Here is a 22,196-nt window from a genome sequence, read left to right as displayed (position 1 = left end):
TCTTAACCGGGTGGAGCTCTGGGAGTCCACAGGGAATTTCCAAGTTCACCATGGGAACCAAAGCGGTCATCCGGATTGTGTACATCTGGGTCCGGATTCTCCTGCACTTCAGCCTCTCGCATTATCCTCCTTGTCTATTCAAGACCCACCGTACAAGACCTCAAATAACTGAGACGCAATGACGGAGGGTTCACGGCGGTACTTAGGAAGCAAACATCCCCAGCCTTTCCCATCTTTCTGGAAGAGAAGACCCTGGAGGGGTCTGGAAAGCTTTCCAAGATGCTGTATCACATGAAAAAGTTTGCAAACTATTACTTACCAAAGAACAGATGGTTTTCTAGCTTTTGTAGAGCCTCCCAGCTCTACTTTAGGAGGCCACTGGAATGATGATAATGCACCATTCATGGGTAGAGTGGTGTAGTAAAGACACCTCCAGTCAGGTAGAAGACCTGGCTGGACTCAAGCACTGGATGGTATGTATTAGCTGGGCAACTGTATGCAGGTCATCTCTAATCCTTTCTAGTTTTAGCTTCTCCATCTATTAAACAGGAATAATTGCGCCTGTTTTACCTACAGCAAAGAACCACCGAGACCATCACACATGCACATGAAAACACTTTGTAAACTGGAGCTAAAACAACAAACATTTCTGCAGAAGCCACTTCCTTCATTCAATCACCTGTGCTGCCCTCTTGTGGTGAACGAGCTGTAGTGCTACTCAGAAGGCAAAGTTATTTTGTGAATTGAGGATTACCGTCAGATTATTTTTATGTTAACTAACCCTTGATTGTCAGGCTAGTGGAGAGAGGGACACTTGACATGGAATAGACAATGAAAAAGATCTACTTGAGGTTTTGTTTTGTTTTGTGTTTTTATTTTGATGCCATTGCAGAGCCTGAATTGAAATTCAGACACAGAACAGAAAGGAAATTTATGAAAAGAATCTTAAATTTGGGAACAATGGATTCAGACACAGAACAGAAAGGAAATTTACGAAAAGAATCTTAAATTTGGGAACAATGGATCCAGACACTCTACATCTATGCATTTTTTTGAACCACTAGACAAATGATAAAAAGTCTTTTCAGGAAGTGCTAGACGGGAAGAGAAGCTGTCTTGAGAGATGAGCTGAGTAATGATGCCAAGTCTTGCCCTCCTCCCTACTTTGAACAGAGACATTCGAGCCAGTGGAATTATTGACAAATGGTAGGAACAAAAAGCCATTGATAGATCTGCCTGGACTCTAGAATTAGAATAACAAGTCTTTGGAACCGCAGGGACCTGAGATCCCATGTTGTCCCATTTCCTTATAGTTAAGAAATCTAAGACGCAGATAAATGAGATGAAACGGCCTGCCTAACTTGGGCCATGACTGCTGAATCCCATCTCTGCACTCACCATCATGCCAGACGGCCTCCTGCTTCCATTCTTACCACGTCTTAACGCACAGCTCAAAATACAACTTCATCCCCAGTTCTCTGTGACACTGGCGTACAGCAATGAGCCATGCTGAAAACTATCAAAAAACTAAAATATATTGTCATTATGAGAAATCATGGAAGCAGCAAGTCTCCAAAGAAAAAAATTACTTGAGAGTCTATCCCCGGGATGGCAAATATTAAAATAATGCCAATGACAACAGTCAGTTTACAAGCAAATCAAAGGTTTGATGATGGACCAAGTAAGCACTCAAGAACTTGGCTCCTGGAGTTCCCTGGTGGCATAGTGGTTAAGGATCCAGCATTATCATTTCTATGACATGGGTTCAATCCCTGGCCTGGGGTCTTCTGCAAAGACCCTTCCCCCTACGCCCCCCCCCAAAAAAGAACTTGACTCCTCTCTCAAATGTTTAATGAAGAAATATTTAATTATCCTCACTATGCAGCCGGCCCTGTTCTAAATGTGTGGCTCCTTATAACCTCATCACGACACCCAACATACTGCTAACCACCTTTATTGCTATAACACCCGTTTACAACACTGTGTGCTCCATAGATCAGATGAGTGATCTGTTAATGGTGGGAGGTTATCAAGGTTCTGTAGAAGAAAGAGAGTCATTTGGTAAGTGTGGGGGAAGGACAAGAAAATTCTGCAGGGGCGGGGTCAGCATGCAGAGAAAAGGCTGGCTGAGCCAGAGCATGCTTTGCATTCCTTTGTCCTCAGGCAGGAGAGCACACAGCTGGAATGTGATCAAGTCCTGTTCAGGTTTTGGGGACAGACGAAGCTAAGCGTTCCCACTCCTCAGTAGGCCTGGAACAGCCCCCCCCCACCCCGGTGGCCCCCCTCCCCACTTACAGTAATGACATTATGATTGAGAGAAGACACATGCAGATGCATGGTGCCTGGAAGACACACCCTTGCCTAGCTCCCACCTGGAGGAGAGTCTGGGGAGAGGTCTGGGGGCCGGGGGTCTACACCTGCTAAGGATGAGCATGAGGGGAAGCATCAAGAGCCTCTGGGTACCTCGAGTTTGCAAGGTTTGGTCAAAACCAGTGTCAATAAGGGAAGTGACTGCCACAACCACTAGCCTATTTCACCCATTCACACAGGGTGGCTGGTCTCAAGGACCTTAGAAGGGACCTGGGCCTACAGAAGACCAGGACCAGGAGCAGGCTTCCGTGCTCCTGGATGAGCTGGTGAGGCCTGGAGCACCTGTAATGGTGTCTGCTCTACCCCTGAGCTTTGGCCTAGAGCACTGCCTAGAGGGACACGGGACAGGAACAGAGGCACAGTGATATGCAGGAACTTAACAGACAGGCCAACAAGTGTGAGGTGCTCAAAACCTCATGAAGAACGACTCAATATGACTTTATGTTCTGTGTTTCCATCTCCCCAAATAGGAAAAAAAATTAACAAGGACGGAACTTCTTCCGTGTCCATATATTCACATACCATGACAGCCTTCCAACAAAACTCTGCTAATAAGATCAATGCGGTAAAACCCTTATTAATCTATATACCTGGCTGAGGATAAAGTTTAATGAGTGTTTATTGAACAAATCAATGACAAGGTAACATTAAAGGGCTGGATAAGCTGATCTCAAAAGTTACTTTCAGCCTAAGTATGTTCTGAGATAACAAATATGTCTATTATTGAAAAGCCTCTATGCTGTTTTAAAATAGATCACTATGATCACTATGAGAAAGAACAAAACTTTAAGGACTACTAAAGCATTCCTTAGACAAAGCAGAGTGAGATTCTGACAGATTTTTTCAGAAAAAAATCATGCCAAAGGATCACCTTCTAGGACACAAGTCATGTATGTATGTGTGTGTGTGTGTGTGTGTGTGTGTGCGCCCATGCATGAGTGCATGTGCGCGTGTGTGTAGAGAGGCAGATGTGACTCACCTTTGTAGTCCCTGTAAATCTGGCTTCTCTGCAGCATCAACTGCACTGACCAGCCTCCCTCCTGGAAACCCTCTTTTCTTGGCTTCCTCTGTCTAGCCCACTTGCTCTAACAAAAGGACATCACCTGGGTGACTTACGAACAGCAGAAACTTGTTTTCTCACAGTTCTGTAAAGTCCAAGATCAAGGCGTCAGCACCTTTGGTGTCTGAGGAGAACACATTTCCTGGCTCACAGACAGCGCCCTGCAGCAATGCCCTCCCAGGTGGAAGGGGCAAGGAGCTCTGGGGGTCTCTTTTAGAAGGGCACGAATCTCATTTACAAGGGCTCCACCCTCATGCCCTAATCACCTTCTAAATAACACCATCACCTTGCGGGTAGGATTTCAACACACAGATCTGGGGGGGCATGAGCACCACTGTCCACTGTTCTCCCACCTCTGGGTGTTCCTTTTGCTCTTATGCAGGTTCCCATTTCCCTCGCTTTGGTGTGTCCTTATCCTAGAAGATCTTCCCGTGTGTTCTTCCCACTTCTCAGTTCCTTCTTCCTCCATGGACTCAGTTAATATGTGGACAGTAATGGCTCTCATAGCTCCTTGTCCGGCTTCACCTGCCCATCAGATGTCGATACTTGGTGACTCCCTAGGCTCCTGCAAGTTCAAGACTGGAAGCATCACTTGCTCCCTCCTCTGCACCTGGCTGCTATCCTCTGATCCTCTCTGGGATGAAAGGCATCTCTGTCCACCGAGCTGCCCACCACGGCTCCTCCCTGAGATCTTACCCCTCACATCCCCCAAATCACAGGAGAGCCCCAGCGTCCATCCTGGCTCCCCAGCATCCTTGCCTGGGGCTTTGGCTCAGGTACCCCAGAATCTCCTCCCTGTTCCACAAGGCAACCAGGGCCAGCTCCTCTAATGCTAATCCAATCACCTTGTCCCAGCTCAAAACCCTCCAATGCCTTCCATGGGCCTTAAGAAAATCAAAACTCCTTAAACTCAGTTCAAAGGGTCCCCTTGTGACCACCGATCAGAGCTCCTCCAGCCTCTTTCAACTTAAATACTTTACTCCCCTACTTTGCATCTGCTGTACTCCTCCTCATCCACCCACCTCTCCCCGCCCCCAACAATCCCTTCCACTTGACTAAGGCCATCCCCTCCTTCAGCTTTTCAGCTTCTGGGAAGCCCTGGCTGGCTGGTTAAATCGAGATCAAGCACCTTGTCCAGGCGTGCTCCGTGGGTCTCCTCACGTCCCTCTGGATAGCTCTTAGGCCTAGTCTGATATTCCCTGTTTACTTCCTAACACCCTCACATCACAGCTTATAAACTGCTGAAGGCTATTAGTTCTTTAAAGCTTTTTGTTCATACTGTGTCCCCAGAACCTAGCACGAGGTGTATTCCATGAAAGGTGCTCCATAAACATTTGCTGATGAATTAGTGAATAATTATTAGTATTTCACTCATGAGTACTTGCGCTCTGAGGGGTTCGCATACAGTGAGAGAGCCATGGGTTTTAGAATAAGATAGGCCTGGGTTTCCATCCTAGCTCCACGGCTCACAAGCCACGTGACCTCAAAACATGTAACGAAGGCTTCGAAAGCTCAGTACCCAAAGCTGCGGGGACAGGATACAGCATTTACTTCACAGGGCTGTTGTGAGGATTAAAATACATGGGACCCAAAGCACCAGCACACACTGTATTATTTTTCACTTTTCAAAATTCAGTGCTACAAACTTGTATTATCACAGTTCCAATTCATGCTACTGCTGCCTTAACCTGTAGGCCATCAGGGACACTCCTCAAGTTCCTCATGTGAGCAGTTACTCAAAGAAAAAAGGCTTGCCCACTGGCCCCGCACCTGCATTCAGGCGCCTGCATTATTACTCAAGCAAACTGGTCAGTCCAATGCCCGTGAACCTAAGAATTGTAGGTAGAAGCAAATAGAAGCAAAGCAGGGAGAGATGACTGGAGAAGGGGAGGGAAGGGAAGAGGGTGAGGAGATGGGAGAAATGGAGGCAGAAAACCTACAACTTACCCACCAGCGTGGATTTAAAAGAATCTTGCTCTACTGACTTTATGGCACAACCAAGCCTCCCCATCCCCTCAAAAGACAAAAACTGTAAGAAAAAAACCCAAATCCCTTTTGGTCAGGGCAACTAGTGGCTTTGGAACCAATTACAAAGCCCTGTGAGATGACTTTCGAAATTAAAACTCTTAAGCTATCCAGCAAGTCAAGTAAATTGTGGCCGCTTCAACACCCACTTCAAAAGTTTGGGCTCTGACCACAGCCTCGCATCCAGCCTCCCCCAAATTCCAACAGAGTTAACTGTGGCTTCCTGGGCTTTGGGCTCACAAACTTGAAGAGATGCACTACACACTGCAAACCGTCAGGGTTCCTTTGGGCCTTCGCTGACATGACCTAAGAAACCCCACAACCCTGAGGCGACCCCACCCCCCCACTCCCATGATGCTGGGTCACTATCATTCTGCGAGGGCCATGCTCTCAGAGGCAGAAAAGAGCTGGCCTCTCCCTTCAAAACAAGAGAAAACGTATGTTCTAATTCAGAAAAGAAGCTTGTCTTCTTACCCACGGTGACCCACTTCATGTCATACTTCAAGGCTTGCAAATGTCAAGCTTTGTCTTGGAATTCTTACCGATTTTGACCTAAAACGTGACTCATGTGGCTAACTGGCATAAAACCCCAAAGACATCAATACAGAATGCTTTTTGAAATGTCTTCGGATATGTAACCACATTTAAAATGTTCCCTTTTGGTTTAAAATAAATGATCCAAGAGTCTCCTGGCCTGCCTGCTTGTGTCCCTCACAAGCATCCTATCTTGATAAATCTATTTCTTGCCCAAAAAAATAAAAATAAAATAAATGGTCCAACACCTAAGCCAAGAGTATTTCCTTAACAAAATGAGCAATGAGAAACCCTCCTAATTATTTAAATATTTTCTCTTTAAAGTATATAACACCTGAATTTTTTAATACACAGCTTAGGTCTTCATAAAACTACAAACAGGTAAATGAAGCACTTAAACCTATTCCTTTAAATATCTTTGTCCCCCAGGACTAAGACCTCGTATTCAAAGTGTCATCCCAAGTGACTTTTTATGGGCAAGTTATAAACCCCTCCAAAAACAGGGTTTACAATGGAAGTGTTGACATCATGTTAACTATTGCTCTGCAAAGGGAGCCCGGTCATCAAGGCACATTATATTTATGAGGCAGGTAAAAGTCTGTACCCATTAATCACGAGCCATATTGACAGACCCTAAGTTTGAGGTCCAGCAAAATTAATGTACTCCATTTTCTCACATCATTGAGACCAAGAAGAAAATGTGCAGGTATTTTTTTTTTTTTTTTTATAATCATAAGGCTCTGACATTTTTGCAGAAACCAGGGAAGCAGCCTTGCTAAAACATGTCATTTATTTACACCTGCTATGGTCTCTTTTGGCACATCTGCAAACCACTAGAGAAGATTTTTCTTGCCCATAGATAATTCATGAAAATGACATGCACTGGCGCCAACACAGCCTTTAATGGAGGTCCATTCCAATCACGAATTCCATGTAGCCACTCGCCTAACCTACACCTGAAGCACCAAATTGTGATTCATTACCGAAGGAACACTCCGCTCTTAAATTCTAATTCAACATTCCTACGTAAAACCATCTAAAATGTCAGCACTCTGTCTTTATGACATCATGCCATCCCAATAATACTGTTTTACAAGTAAATTCCTATTATATATTAATAAGGGCTGTTGGTGGCTAAACATCTTGCCTCCCTAGTAATGACTTGCTTGGAGGCAATTAGGGAAGCCAGGTGCAGCTGCACTGGGTACTCATAAAAGTTTTTAAATTTTACTATTTCCGTTTGATTTTGAGGGAGTGCATTCCGATCTGTGCAAATTAAAGAGGAAGCTATGTCCATGTTTTCAGCTGTTGTGTGTTCTGACCATTGCCGATAACCCCTTTAATATTTTTTTGCTCCTAAGAAACCGATGATCTGAGGAGTTCAAGTTTCACCCTCAGCATCAATATTTCACAGCCTGTCAGAGTGGTCACACACACACACACACACACATACACACACACTCCAAGGGTAACAGAGCAGCACCTTCATTTAAGACTTTCTGGGGCAGCCCTGAGTAGTAAAATTGATGCATGAAAGAAAGAACTTTACTCACTTTGTTAACATGTTTTTGTTGTAATTAGCTTGGGTCAGTGGAGGAGACATCAAATTAAAGTTTTATGTCATAATAGGAGTGATGATTTTCCCATTACAAGAAAATCAATTTCCTCCTACAAACTACAAACACCACATAAAAGAATTAATAAGTGTAAAGACTTAACACATCTGAAGCAAGAGAAAAGGTTACCTCTGATGATGACAAAGAGCCTTAGAAGTAGAATTTTAAAAAGAGTTAACAACCTACCCACAGCGGCATGAGCAGGCGCCATGTGCTCTGGCAAATCTTCCCTTCAATGACATGCACAAAACACAGATTCCCGTATTGAGCCCATTGTGTTTTTCTTCTCTTTACTCTGAAACTCACACTAGTCAGTTTAATTCATTTTTTAAAAAGCAGCTGAATGTTACAAACAATCAGTTTTATGATACCGAATGACCAATTTAAACAAAGTTTTGTGATTTGTTTTTCAACAAGTTATACGAACATTCCCTACATTAGTGATCAGATTAGACAAAAGTATGTACCCACTGCTAATCTAAGGACCAACATCATCTGAAAAGCTGCATAAATCCTGTTACTGACAATTAAGTCAAGGTCTCAGTCTGATTTCAAGAACACATGAGCCGGGACTATCTTAGGAAGTAAACTCGGAGGGGAGGCTTGGTCCAAAGTGTCCTTTCGAAGTGAAACATGCTACTGCATCTCATTTCAGAAGGCAAAAGGAATACGATCCGAATGAGAATAGTTTTCCAAAGGGATCCCTAATTTTTTTCTTGGCTGTTTGGGGACTCCCTCTTTTGCTTGCTTTTATTTTTTTAGGAAAACCTATACTATACATTTACCAGAACAGGACAAAAAAAAAAAAAGACAGGGGTTCAACACAACTTCATAAAATAACATGGATCAGAAAGGCACCCTTAGCTCAGACGAATAACTCATCGTCCCGCTTTCCTCGGAAAAAGTCACACAAAATGAAGACCCTCTGCCTACAGCTCATCATCTCTTGCTTCTTAGAGAAAATTTTCTTGAGGACGTGTTTTCTTAGAACACCGACGTTTCAGAATATAACCATTTTAACAGGAGGTTTTTCCAATCAACCAGTAGGGAAAAGGCCCTTTGTTTATACGAAACAAGGAGTGAGACGATGGAACCTTCCTGTCTTTGTCACGTTTCCTTTTCTTTTCCTTGATGGCTGACTACTCTCCTGTGGGAGAACTGCTTTTTCTTTCTTTTTTTTTTTTTTGCTTTTAGGGCCACCCCTGTGGCATATGGAGGCTCCCAGGCTAGGGGTCTAGTGGGAGCTACAGCTGCCAGCCTACACCGGCATTTGAGCCGCTTCTGCGACTTACACCACAGCTCACAGCAACCCAGATCCTTAACCCACTGGGCGAGGCCACGGATCGAACCCCCAACGATTCCTAGTTGGAATCGTTTCTGCTGCGCCACAAGGGGAACTCCGTATGGGAGAACTTTTAAGTGGCCAGTTTTGAAGAGGGAGGGGAAAGAGCACCATCAGAAGGCTTACATATGCTTTCTCCCCCCCCACCACTGATTTGTTCCTAGTGGGCATGAAGGGGGTAAAGAGAGGGGTTTGACAGAGGGTCATTGCTTCTAAGCAATTACCCAGACAAGCCTGTTTCCCCCGTGGGTCACTCACTCCCTGACAACTTCTGAACTACACCCAGAGCCCTGATACAGATCAGCACCCACAGGCGACAGAAAGAGACTGAAAACCAAGGATGGGTCGGGGTGGGGTCTGAAGACACCCCCTTCCCAGAGCTTACGGGCCATGCAGGGGTAACTCCCATTCGGCTATCGCTTGCTGGGCAAGGGGCACAGCAGCCAAGAGCACCTCCAACTGAGATGGTGCTCCAAAGCTTTCATCACTTTTTAAAGTCCAAGTCTTCGTCTTTTCTAGAAAACTCTCTTCTATATTGCTACATCTTTTTGTTGTTGACTCGGAGACACTTTCCTGTTAGGAACCAGTTTCCCGACAGGCTTCCAGGATCTTGTAAGGAAATTCAGCGATTCACTGTAAATGCTCTTGGTGGCTCCCTTTTTGCTGTCAAGGTGCAACAAGGTTGCCAGTAATTAGACCTGGAGGCTCCATGGTGGAACGTGTTTTTCTGTTCCCTAATTACCTGAGAAAACCTCATTTTAATAGGAGTGCTTGCTGCCTCGGAGATCAAAGTCGGAGGGCAGGGTGATGAGGTCTGGCCAGATTTGTGTAAGGAGTGTCTCCTCCTCCTTCTGCTTCCAATCCCTGCCCTACCATCCCCCAGAGGGAAGGGGTCTGTCCTCATTTCTGGAGCGTGGCCCTCTGATCCTCCTCTGCTGGAATACTGTTATTTTCACCTGCCAAACCATCATTACTCCACTAAATTGCGATTTGCATTTTGTCACTTCATGCGTTTCTTTTTTCGGTGGAGATGGGTGTTCATGTGAGTTTCTGTAATCTCTCTAAGGGTATATTCATTCTTAAGCTTCCAAAGAGCTTGATTCCCATGTTAATTCCTTCCTCCTTGGTCCTTTTGATTTATTATCTCTGAGATAGGAAATTGGTCCATTAACACTGACTGGTCAACCACCCCTGATGTTCAACCTGAAGGAAAATGCTTTCCACGATGTGGTCGCCATCTGGATGTCCCGAGTGGCCAGATCACCTTCCAGTGAGCAAGAGAGGGGAAAAAATACACAGACAAAAGCACCGAGAGTGGTAGGTATCTAGGGAAACAAAAGAAACCTAAGCAGTTACAGCCTCTCTGAAGAAGAAAGAGGAGGAGGAGGAGGAGGAAGACACAAGAGGTTCAAAGGGAGAATTACACTACTGAGACTCAAAAGGCCATGTCAGATTTGGATCCCCAAGAACCCAAGCAACCCCAAATCCATCATGGCACCAATGTCAGTCAACAGCCTGCCAGGACCTTGACCCCAACATCCACTGAGGGCAATTACTTAACCTCTAAACCAAAGTTTCCTCCGCTGTCAGTTTAAAGGTGGAAGCGTCCTTGCCCGTGTCCGGGCGTGGTGAGGATGAAGTCAGACTCCGTCTGTGCTGCGCTGACAGTGCCCAGCGCACCCCAGGAACTCGGTGGGAGTCAGCTGTCGCCGTCATGTTCATCGTGACGAAGAGCCTGCCTCTCTACTCACCAAAGATGCACGTGTCCAGTCAGAATGCAACCTGAATGCTGGGTTTCCTCCAATTCCTTCTGCGACTGTTTAACTTGCCCATTCTTTATCTTACGTGTCACACCCAATCAAAGAATCCTAAGAATCTACTGTGGACTTCTAATATACATTTTAGGCCAATTTACGTGCCTAGGGGAGAGATTACTTTAAGGTTACAAGGCAGTCTTTTTTAAAAAAGTTTTTTATTGTAAGTGCCTTACTATGTTCTGTCCATTTCTGCTGTACAGCAAAGCGACCCAGCCATACAGGTACATACATTTTTTTCACCTTATCCTCCATCGTGTTGCATCTACAACACATTCTTAACGTTCAACTTTTCTATCTAAGCGACAAGTTAATAGCTAACTTCCTCTATATTTGAATCATCTCATCTGAGCATCACAACGCCCTATGAAACAGTATTATTACTCCCACGTTAGGGAGAAGAATGGGGCTTAGCTGTTTACCTTACAAGACCACAAGGCTAGTAATTGATGGCACCCAGGTTGAACCCAAGTTATCTGACTTTTTTTTTTTTTTTTTTTTAGGGCCACACCTGCAGCATACGGAAGTTCCCAGGGGGAATTGGAGGGGTGGAACTGGAGCTATGGCTGCTGGCCTATGCCACAGCCACAGCCACACCAGATCCGAGCCGCCTCTGTGACCTACACTGCAGCTCACAGCAATGCCAGATCCTTAACCCACTGGGCGAGGCTAGGGATTGAACCCGCATCCTCGTGGATATTAGGAGTTCCTTGGATACTATGGGTTCTTAACCCACTGAGCCACAACGGGAACTCCAAGCCAAGGCACCTGATTTTTGCCATGCCTCCTCATCCTCCGTTTGTCTTCCTCTTTTTCCTCTTCCACAGATCCTTTGGTTTTATTTTATTTAAAAATTCATTAAAATTATTTTTCTAATCCTATCAGATGAAATGGAATTATTATTTTTATATACCTTTGAGAACTGTACTTTATCACCCACCCTGAACTTCAATTTTTCATTAGGTATCCAATAAAAGTCCATATTCTCATGAATATTTAATGTTTCCCTCTAATGGTCATATAATTTTTCACAATTATTAAAAACCACAGTTGTTAAACTAGGTATGTATGAGACATTCTCCTTTGCTCTCAATGTGCTACCGTAACAATTTTCACCACTAAGAACATTCTTAAAATAGTTTAGATTTTTACATTTAGGTTCTACTCCCATTAAATCCACATTTAGAGCAAAGAGAATAAGGTTTTAATTTCTTATATGCTCTTAAAATCAACTGAAGATTAACCTGAAAAAAATGAATCCTGAATGAAGATCTCACTGTAAAGTTAAATACATAATAAGATCAAGGGAAATTCATTTAATATAAAATTTGTTTATTACTAGGGTTTTAAAATTCAGAATCAGACTTCAGCATCCATATTTCCATCAGAATAGCCAGGGTGTATGTGTGTGGTCCAAACAGGAAAATATTCTTTTACCTTAAATTACACGTAAGGGTCCTTAAATCCCACTTGACGGAACTTAAAGGACACAGCTTTTATCTTAGCATGCCCACAGGTCAAAACCTTGTAAAATCAATTTAGCAGTAGCATTTCATGCAGTTCAAGTGTTGTTGGGAGAAAAAAATTTGTGCTGGAACGGCTTAAGTACACAGTACATAGCAACATTCAACCTCCAGTTAAAAGAGGTTAAAATGCGGGGAACCCTTTCACTAGTTTCTTTGTCCTCTTCTTGGGGGTATATTTGGAGGCTGGTACATGACCCCACGTATATAGGTAATCATTGTGTTCGTGTGTGTGTGTGTGTGTGTGTGTGTGTGTGTGTACATATATAAAGGAAACCCAGTGGACAGGAGGTCATATTTAAACTATCAACTTTAGTTTCAAATTACTTTCTAAACCTGGCAGCAATAATCTCACGTTTAATATCCCATTTTAAGGAAAAGAAAGCAGAGAGCCATACCAACCACTGCCAAAGCAGCAGAAGAAGAAAATAAAAAGGTCTCAGTCTCAGAAGCACCTCCCTGTTTGGCTTTCACTTGATTAAAATACAATGCCTGACTGATCTTTGCTGTTACACCATATGTTCAGAAGGGGCTAAAAAATTCTAAGTGGGGGCGCAGCTTAAACTACTGCCTGGAGCTTTTAGAAATTTCTATCTAGACATCCCCATTCACAAACAAATAATAGGTTCGTTCATATCGTTTTAACCCCTTTTTTAAAACATATCCCGTGAAGGATTTCTACACGGACTTCTGGCTCCAGTGACCATGTGTATCTGGAGCACATCGAACGGCCTATCTTTTTAAAAACATTCTTCCATCATGCTGTTTCAGTAGCCGACTTATCCAGCCCCACCTCCCACCATCGGTCAGAATCAGTGAATGCGGTACTGCAAATAAAAAAGTACTGACGGAATAACGTCAAGCTTAATTCTCCAAAAAAAGCAGACCCTTCATCTGTTACCGCTTACACATCTACTTTTCAACCTGCTACAAAGTTCTCCCGGGATGTCTCCATTGCCCGGTGGGTATGACCATCCCACAGGGTTAAAATCCACCCAGGGCTCCGAGGCCGTGAGATCCCCGGATTGTCTGTTGGTGAGTCAGCAGGACACAGCCCACTGGCTGGGAAATAAAGGAGCTCTGTGGGAGAGGCCACGTCCCTGCCCAGGGCCCAGACGCCCCCCACCCCCACCCCCACCAGGTGCTGCCCCCTGCTTTCGAGACGCTGTCACGCCCCCTGCGCCAACACCCACAAACAAGCCGACAGCAAGGAGCCGTTTCGGAATGGGTCCCCGACAGAGTAAGGAGTGGGTGGAGAGCAGTGAGCAAGGCTGACAGCAGAAGCAGAGAGAGAGGAGCAGCTGCAGGGCTCCGGAGGACCTGGGCCTTCCCGTCCCCTCTCCCAGACCTTCATTTGCAAACAGTTACCACGGCCGGGCTGCTGCGAACACAGCAGAGATGTGCCAACACCTGCGAGACAGACCCCAGCTCTGGCCCTGATAGAACTTGTTTCCTTAAAGTGAAAGCAAGCGACAGACCATAACCACGTGAACACAGAAATGAGATCACGCCAGACAGCGACACGGGCCTCAGGCCTCAGAGGTGGGGAAAAGCGCACTTGCCCAAAATGGTAAAGGAGGAAACGCAGTAACATCCACGCGTCCAGCACACAGTCCCCTGAGAGAGAAGTCGAAGTTCTGTTTGGGGCAACAGACATTTTTATTTTTTTTAAATCTAGAAGGAATCAGAAAACACACAAAAAAATCACATGCTGGAGAATAAAATGAGAAAAAGAATGTATACATATTTGTATGACTGAGTCACTTTGCTTCACGGCAGAAATTGGCACGACACTGTAAACTAACAATACTTTAATTAAAAACAAAATAAAAACATAAATTCTGTCAGCCCAATACCCATCCTCCCTTCTCCGCGAACACAGGTCTCTGAGGCTCGCCCCCAGAGAACAGCCAGATTTGCCAGCCTCGAGGTGCCATCGCTGGCAAATGCCAGGGCGGAAACTGGAGGACCAGCTCGCCCACCGTCAGAGGCAGGTGCAATCTGTCAGGCAGGGCTGCCCCGCCCTGCCCATCATCTGCAAAGCCAACAGGAAGCAGACCAGACGGCCGGGAGAGGCTGCGACGGGCCTGGGCTTCTCGGAACCATAAGCTAATGCGTTTGTGACCCGACACACGTGCGTAAGTGCTGCTTCTAGATTAGTGTCTGCTGAGAAGCCACCTGACTGACAGGAATGCCACCAAGGAAGAACGACCCATTAGGCACGAAGCATTTGGACATTTGCAAGAAGGAAACAGGGACACACAGATACCAGCCTGCATCCTCTCCCCGTTCCTCACTCTTTCGCCGATGCCCTCTTTCCTCCAGGGCTGGGCCTTTCCCATCAAAGCACCTCAGCAATAAGGCAGGAGGGCATCAACACCCAGAAGTGCATCTGAATTCCCCGCAGAAAGAAGCCCCACCCAGAAAAGCTGGCAGCCTAGAGAGGCCCGGCCTCCTGCCCTGGTTTGGCTCACGCCTGACGCCCACGTGTTCCCAAGAGCTGGGAACCTCCCCCTCTGAGGAGCCTCCCAGAGCATCGAGGCCAGACGATGCAGACTAGTTCCAAGGCATCTCCAAATTCACCCCATCCGTCCCTACAATCCTTCGTTTTCATCCCAGGCCACAGCATCTTGCTCCCTCAAAGGCACCAGTCTCTTCGTGCTCACGCATCCCTCCAGATGGCCTGGGCCGGGCCCCCAGCACCCGCGGAACCCTGCCTTTCTGCCCAGCCTCAGCCTACCTGGCCTTCGGCAGAGCCTCTGCCAGCTTCCAACATGCAAAGACAGTCCCCGCTCGGAACCTTGGCGCCTCAGACATGTGGGGTCTTAAGTCCTGCTGCCATAACCAAATACAAAGGCTGGGTGGTACCAACCACAGACACTCACGCTCCCAGAGCTCTGGAGGCTACCAGGCCCAGACCAAGGTGCCAGCCAGCTGGGAGCCTGGTGAGAGCCCACCTCCTGGCTGGCAGACGGCCATCACACGCAGAGAGCGCCCGGCATCTCTTCCTTCTCACGAGAGCATCCGTCCTGTTGGATGAGGTCCCCGCCCTCACAGCCTCGTTAACCTTAACCCCTCCTCACAAGCCCAGCTCCAGACAGTCCCGCAGGGGTTAGGGCCGCACCGTGTGGCTGTGGAGGGAGACACAAATAGTCGCATAACCGCGTGGTGTGAGAGCGGAGACCCACAGAGGGAGAGGGGTCCGCGGAACTGATGGAGAGGCTGCTTGGAAGAGAGAAGTGAGAGGGCGAGGATCGTGTCCTGCTTTCCAAACTGCAGAAAACAGGTGGAAGCAGAAAGCGAGAGCCTTAGGCTGGGATTCACGGAGAGGCTTTGTGACGCGGGGAAAGCGCAGAGGGTAACAAGAGGCTGTCCTTGTCTCACGCCGATGGTCACGGACACTCGACTGGGAAATGCCCGTTCCTTTACTCCCTTTTCATAAAAGCAACGGGATATCCTCATACACGTGATGCTGAAAACGAGTATCCCCCAAGTGAGCTCAGGAAAAACCCCTCTCATCAAATTAAATAGTACGTCTCAAGTACATTAAGGAAATGCTTATAAATGGATTCACACCGTCATGGATATCAGCGGATGGAGAAATGAGGGGGGAAAAAATGCAATTCCTAAAAGTGTGGCTCAAATCTGTTCCGCAAATTTTATCTTCTTACTAGAGACAATCCACCAAAGACTTTTAAAACTTTCTCACTGTCAATTAATTAAAAAAAAAAAAATTCTCCTGTCACTTCTCTCAAGTGAGCTGAGAACATTCGAGCTTTCCAATGTGGAAACCTCGGAGGGGGACTGCTGACTGCCAACAAAACACTGGCTTACACTGCCCTCTGCTGGTTCACTGGCCACATGTCAAGTTCCTTAGTTTACAAAGTTGCCAAAAGGCCAAGTCCAGTATTTTGAACCAGTAAATTCAAGCCTAATTACTAAAAACAGGTTGTGGAAAATATTACTAAGTGGCTTAAATACCATCTGCACCACATCAGGCACACATTCCTAATGAAAAGGGCACATGTGCGGGAAGAGGTGGTGCCAGATCACATCTGCTAACCTAATATAAAGAGTTTTTTAACTAACACTTTAAAATATGCTTTATTACAATAACGCCTTTAAATTGCCCCCCTTTCACACCTAACCCCTGCCATGCCAACCAACTTCCACAAAACAAACAAATACAGCCCAAAAACTAAATTTTGGTTCTCTACCACTGCATTTCAACCTCTGCTGAAATCAACTTAGCAATAAATAACTGCATATTACTGCAGTTTACAAAAATCATTTTCTAAGTATAGATTTTTTTTTAAATTTAGAAGCTGCTAATTTGCCAGAATGTTGCTGGAAAATATGCCATTTGTTGAAACATGCACACATCAGCTCCCATTAAAATGATTACAGCATCATTCAAAAGTCTAAAGCATTTATTAGGTGCCTCCAATTCCACAGAGCATTTTACTAAGCCCTGTAGAAATGAGTTAAGCCAAATGCTCACCTCAGAGTTTGTTTCCTTAAACAGATGAAGTAATCCAGAGTTGATACAATGGAACGAACAGCAGAGGTATAGCAACTTATGTGAGTGGTCCTATATTCTGTCCTGGTAAAAATTCGAGAGCTCTATGAGCTGGATGTTTATAAAGGGCAGGGTGGAAGGAAATCGAGCTGTCTGAAATTCTTAATGAGAATGCCTCTGGAAGGAGGCAGGATTTCCGGAAGCTGAATGACGTGGGGTGGGGGGTGGGGGGGCCTGGGAACCCCAGAACAAAGGAGGCGGCCACAGGCTGGAAGGTCTCCCTGCACAGAAGACTGGGACAGTGACAAGAAGGAAGTAAATCTCAGACGTTCTATGACTCTCAGGGGCCACACCGCCACCGTCCTTACCGAAGCCCAGGGCACCACGTGCTTCTGCACCAGCGTGATGGGCTCCGGGCTCCCTCTATGCTACAGGCTCGGAAGCAGTCAAAGATCAGACACAGGTGCAAAGTCAGCTCCACGTCACTGGTCTGCCTGACAGGACCATCTCTGAGAGCTTAAACCTTCTGTCAGTAGATGGGCCATGCTTAAAGAGCTCCCACAGCTCCTTATTTTTAAAATGTTATTTAGTTATTTATTTTGGCCATGCCCATGGCATGTGGAAGTTCCCAGGCCAGGGACTGAACCCACACCACAGCAGTGACCTGAGCCACTGCAATGACAGTGCCAGATTCTGAACCTGCTGCACCTTAAGGGAACTCCCATTTATTTTCGGCAACAAACATCTAACCATAGCCTAAGCCTCTTTTCAAATACTAACACATTAAATTCTCATAACCATTCTGTAACATAGACACTATTATTAAATTCCCAATTTTGGAGTTCCTGTTGTGGCTCAGCAGGTAACGAACCCGACTAGCATCTACGAGTATGTGGGTTCAATCCCTGGCCTCGCTCAGTGGGTTAAGGATCTGGAGTTGCCATGAGCTGTGATGTAGGTCACAGATGCAGCTCGGATCCAGCACTACTGTAGCTGTGGTGCAGGCTGGCAACTGCAGCTTCCATTCAACCCCAGCCTAGGAACTTCTATATGCCGAGGGTGCAACCCTGAAAAACAAAGCAAAACAAACAAACAAACCACCAAATTTTACATAAGAGGAAACTGAGGCACACAGAATTTAACAATTTACCCAAGTAAACACAACCAGTAAACAGGAGAGGCTGGTTCCGAGTCTGTGCTCTTAACTACTCCGCTGTGTCAAAAAACACTGTAAGCTCCAAGTACAAAAAAGGACACTGCATAGACAGGATAGGATAAGTTTTGCTGAGGAGACAAACAACCCCCAAATCCACAAGCTTTCTTTCTTGCTTATACTACTTGTCCATTGAGCGTTGTCAGTCCCCATGGAAAGGGACCAGGGGACCCAGAGAACCTCACATCAGCAATTACATGTTCTTGCCCAGATGGGCTACGTATCATTCATTCCCACGTGGGACTCACTGGCTGGAACCAGTCATAGGGAGCAACCAGCTTGACCAATCATATGGCCCTCAGCCAAAGTCTGGGAACTGTGCCACTACTATGTACCCACAAGGAGGGAGAAATGGAAAAACTGGCAAACCACCGTGGAAGACTGCCACAAAACAATGCCTCCACAATTACAATAGTAATGTCACATTTTTGGTAAACAAAGATGACGTCATTGGCCCACTCCTGTATGTACGTACGTACGTCATGTCGTTTTTCTACTTGGCACTAATGAATCTGCGTGGCATCGGGTATGCCATCAGGCAGCACTGATTCATTCACACAGTCCCACATTCAAAGCACGTACTAAGCAGTGCCTTTCCACCTAGGCTGGGGAACCCTACGCATGCAGACACGTGATAGAAGTGGCAAGTGAATATACAAGGATACTAACTGAACACAACTGACACACTCAGGTGGGAAAAAAAAATCAGCCATCTGAGAAGTGATGCATTTTGAAGGAAATACACCTTATGCGGCTTTTTGATGGAAGCCTGTAACTGCAAACAGGCTGAGCAGATGGAGGGAGGCTGGTTGCCTGGAGCAGAGGACACGCTCAGGACAGAAACGATGCCGTGCAGTCGGGCACGTGCAAACCTGACACGGGGGCTGCTCCCTGGTTTTCATCCGAGTGACATCGGTGAGATGCAACCCTGTGCTGCCTGAAAATGAAACGTTCATGGCAGGAATTCTGTCCATTCCCCCAAACAGGCTGGGCCCTTGAATAGGAAACAAAATCGCATTGTCACAGAACAGTCATTTTTTCCCTCTGCTTACTTCTGGAAGTTGAAGGTGAAATTTGAATTAACTAGAAAAAAATGCTGGGAAAGCATACACCCTGGAAGGTTCAGACTTGGAAAAGGTTTATATTTGAGCAGTACTCAAAAACAGGTCTCTGGCTATTGAAGTCCCTAAGCTCTTTTATAAATTAAAGAATCTTAGAACTAAGAAAATATGAACCAAAAATCTAGTCCAGGCATGCAATTTAAAGGAAGAATCTGAAACACAAAGAGGCTCAAAGCCACACAACTCACCTGGATCCAAGAGGAGTCGTGCTCACTGCTCCCCCCATTAGCAGCTCCTACAATGCCTCCTACAGAAAAATGTGTGTAGTGCTCGTGGTGGTTGTAGTGTAAACATTCACAAACACGCCACAGCAGAGCTCACAAGTGTTGACACACCTAGATTTTACATAGGAGTGGGGACGTGGCTGCTCAGCTTCTTCGTGGTAAACCCCCGGGAACACGAAAGCGCAGGGTTTCTGTTATGTCTTGAACAACGAGGCTGAAAACCAAGGGTAAGCATTTTTCAAATGCTGGGTTGATCAAGTTAGCACGTCGGCCATCAGGGGCTTTGTTTTCTCTTTTCTTTTTTCAACAAAACAAAATACATAATCTGATTTGGGCTGCATTTGCATTTGCCAAATATGAAGACAGATGAATTTTTCTTGTTCTTGCTGTTGCCCACAATTCATAGGCCAGGAACAACTCGTTTATGCCGCTATTTAAGTAAAACCTGGTTCTAAGGGCAAACCAGTTGTGGAAGGATGGGGTTACGAGAGGCTGGCCAGAAGTAGGCCTAGCACTGCCTGTGCCGACTTCCCTCCTTAGTGACCCCCCACCCCCGCCCCAGCCCCTCCAGGCTGGAGAGAGGCAGGGGCAGAGCAACAGAGTTCTGAGGTTCTGAGCTTGGAATTCCATCCTGGAGGAGAGGGGGGACCGGGGGTGCAATGGGACACCACCTGGAGTGGGCCTGGGAGGGCGCTTTTAAGCCAAGATCAAGGTCAAGGCAAGTCCATGAGTCATGACCCACCCCAAAGAGAATCCTGAGGCAGGAAAGAAGCATGGGAGGGAAGATGGAGATAAGAACCAAAGAAGCTGGTTCTTGGCTGGAGTCAGGAGTTACAGTGGGGACAGGAGATCTTTTTAAAGAACAAACAGAAAAACCCCAAACAAAAACATGATACCAGCTAAGGGAAGGGAATGGGGACCTATGGAAACAAGATGCTGCCCCGAAGGGCAAAATTCAGGGGTTCACACACAGGCACTCCTGTCCCTATGCCTTCTCCACGTGGGTACCAGGTCCCCTGCCTGAACTACTCCACCACTTAGCTTCGGCATAAGGGGGGACGGTAGCCAAGGTCTCTCACAGCAGTGTGTAAGGCTCTCCAGGGGCAGTGGGCTGGTAGTTTTCAAAAGCATTTTCAATAAATCTGGATTTTTCTGTTTGATCATTACATGCTGAATAGATCAAACTATAGAAATAAAGTCCAACAGTATCTTCACGGCTAGAGAAAACCGTGAGGTTTCAAAGGGCCGACCCATCAACCAACTCTACCTTGTAAAAACCAATTCCATCAGACTGCCTTCCTCCCGGAAATCCTGCCCACGTCCCTCCACCACCTGACCCAGACCCCTGTCACCTCCTCCTCAACCCTCTTTTAATTGGCCTCCCTGCCTCCGGTTTGCCTCCCTCTAACCTAGCCTGTACAGCACAGCCAAAGGGACCTTTTCTGAAGTGCAAACCTAGCGTCTCTCCCAGCTGTTTCCTGTCCCTTCTCCCAAGGCTTGTGGGGGCTTCTCCCTCCCTCCTCTCACTCTCCCCAGCCCTGACCTTGCCCTCCAGCCATAAAGAGGTCCTTTCAGTCCCCCGAAGGCAGTGCTCCTCCTGCCCCGCCCCGCTGTCCCCTCCTCTTCCAGGTCCCAGCTGGAACGTCCCTTTCCCCAGTTGGGGTTAATGCCCCAGTAGGCGCCAAAGAGAACCCTGTACCTTGCAGCTCTTCAGCAACTGCAGCTGCCTCCTGACCTACATCTCCAGCCCCAAGAAAACAGGAGCTCACTGAGTACAAGGCCCAGTTCTGTCGCCTTCATTTTTATATATTCGCAGCACCTAGCCGGGTACCTGGCTCATAAAAGGTGCTTAGTAACTACCAAAGGACATTAATACATAACTCCTCCTCAACCACAGCCTCCCTAAGAAGAGAGTCAATTCTGTTTTGTCATGGAACGGGGTTCACTTTTAATGGCAGGGTCCCCCTTGAACTAGGCTCTAGTTCCTCGGAATACAAGGACGCCTAGCAGTGTGTCCCACTGGGGAGAAGGGAATGCTCGGACTCCCCATTCAGCATTTGATGGCAGCAGATAGCTAAAATTTTAACGGTGATCCCGGCCACAGCGAACACTTACTGTGCACGCGCCATGTGCCGCTGTGCTAAGCCTGCCACACACAGCAGTCGTCTCCTCATCAGGAAACTCTGAGGACACCTATCATCCCCACTGTGTCCGGAAGGTCCCCAAAGGAAAGCCCGCTAATCAAGCCCAAATTCCCCTTCTGAAAGTGTTCACAAAACAAAGGGAAATGTCCTTCCCTAAATGTCCCATCTCCTTTCCTCCGCCTCCCAGGCTCCCACCCCCGCCCTCCCTCTCCAGCCCCCTCTCCAGCCCAAGGCAGGAAGCCACGAGCCACTCTAACTTCTCCTAACGAGCCACGAAGTTAGGATGCGGACTGAGGGCTGCCAGCCCCTCGTGCCTCGTTTTCTGTTATTGCTGACACCTTGGCCAACTTCATTTGCATTCATGGAACGGACACCGGTCTCTTCTTTTCCAAGAGTAGAACGTACCTTGTCCAAAAGTCCAGTATCTCTGCTCTTTCCCTAGACTCAGCCAACACATTCCCATCCCCAAAGTTCAGTGCTTCGGGGGTTGGGTTTTTTTTTTTTCCTTTTTCACTTGTATTCAGACTGACTGAAAAAAATGCTATGAAATTTTCACTGTCTATTCACAACTTCCAGTAAGGCTGAAAGGCATTTCTTACAGCTAATAAATTCCAGTTCAGAAAGGTTAAATCTTCCAAGCTTGGGAACCTCACCAAAACGGAGAGGGAGGGGGTGTGTAAGATGGATCAGC

The 22,196-nt window shown here is 46.4% G+C and overlaps 1 protein-coding gene across 7 annotated transcripts in view; it reads right to left on the bottom strand.

The window, feature by feature from the left end:
* JAZF1 (JAZF zinc finger 1) overlaps window positions 1–22,196 on the bottom strand; it is a 338,636-nt gene that overhangs the window by 232,177 nt on the left and 84,263 nt on the right. Inside the window, exon 1 of one of the 7 annotated variants that reach the window (XM_085004790.1) lies at window positions 16,786–16,900. The gene's annotated coding sequence lies outside the window, so the exon portion shown is untranslated. 7 annotated transcript variants of the gene reach the window in all.

The sequence above is a fragment of the Sus scrofa genome, chromosome 18, assembly GCF_054392235.1.
Source record: "Sus scrofa isolate SSC_HxYL_T2T_F1_AM1 chromosome 18, Sscrofa_HxYL_maternal_Yorkshire_Landrace_v2.0, whole genome shotgun sequence".
NCBI lineage: Eukaryota > Metazoa > Chordata > Mammalia > Artiodactyla > Suidae > Sus > Sus scrofa.
The sequence above is the reverse complement of the archived record's forward strand: the minus strand, read 5'-3'. Positions and strand labels throughout refer to the sequence as shown.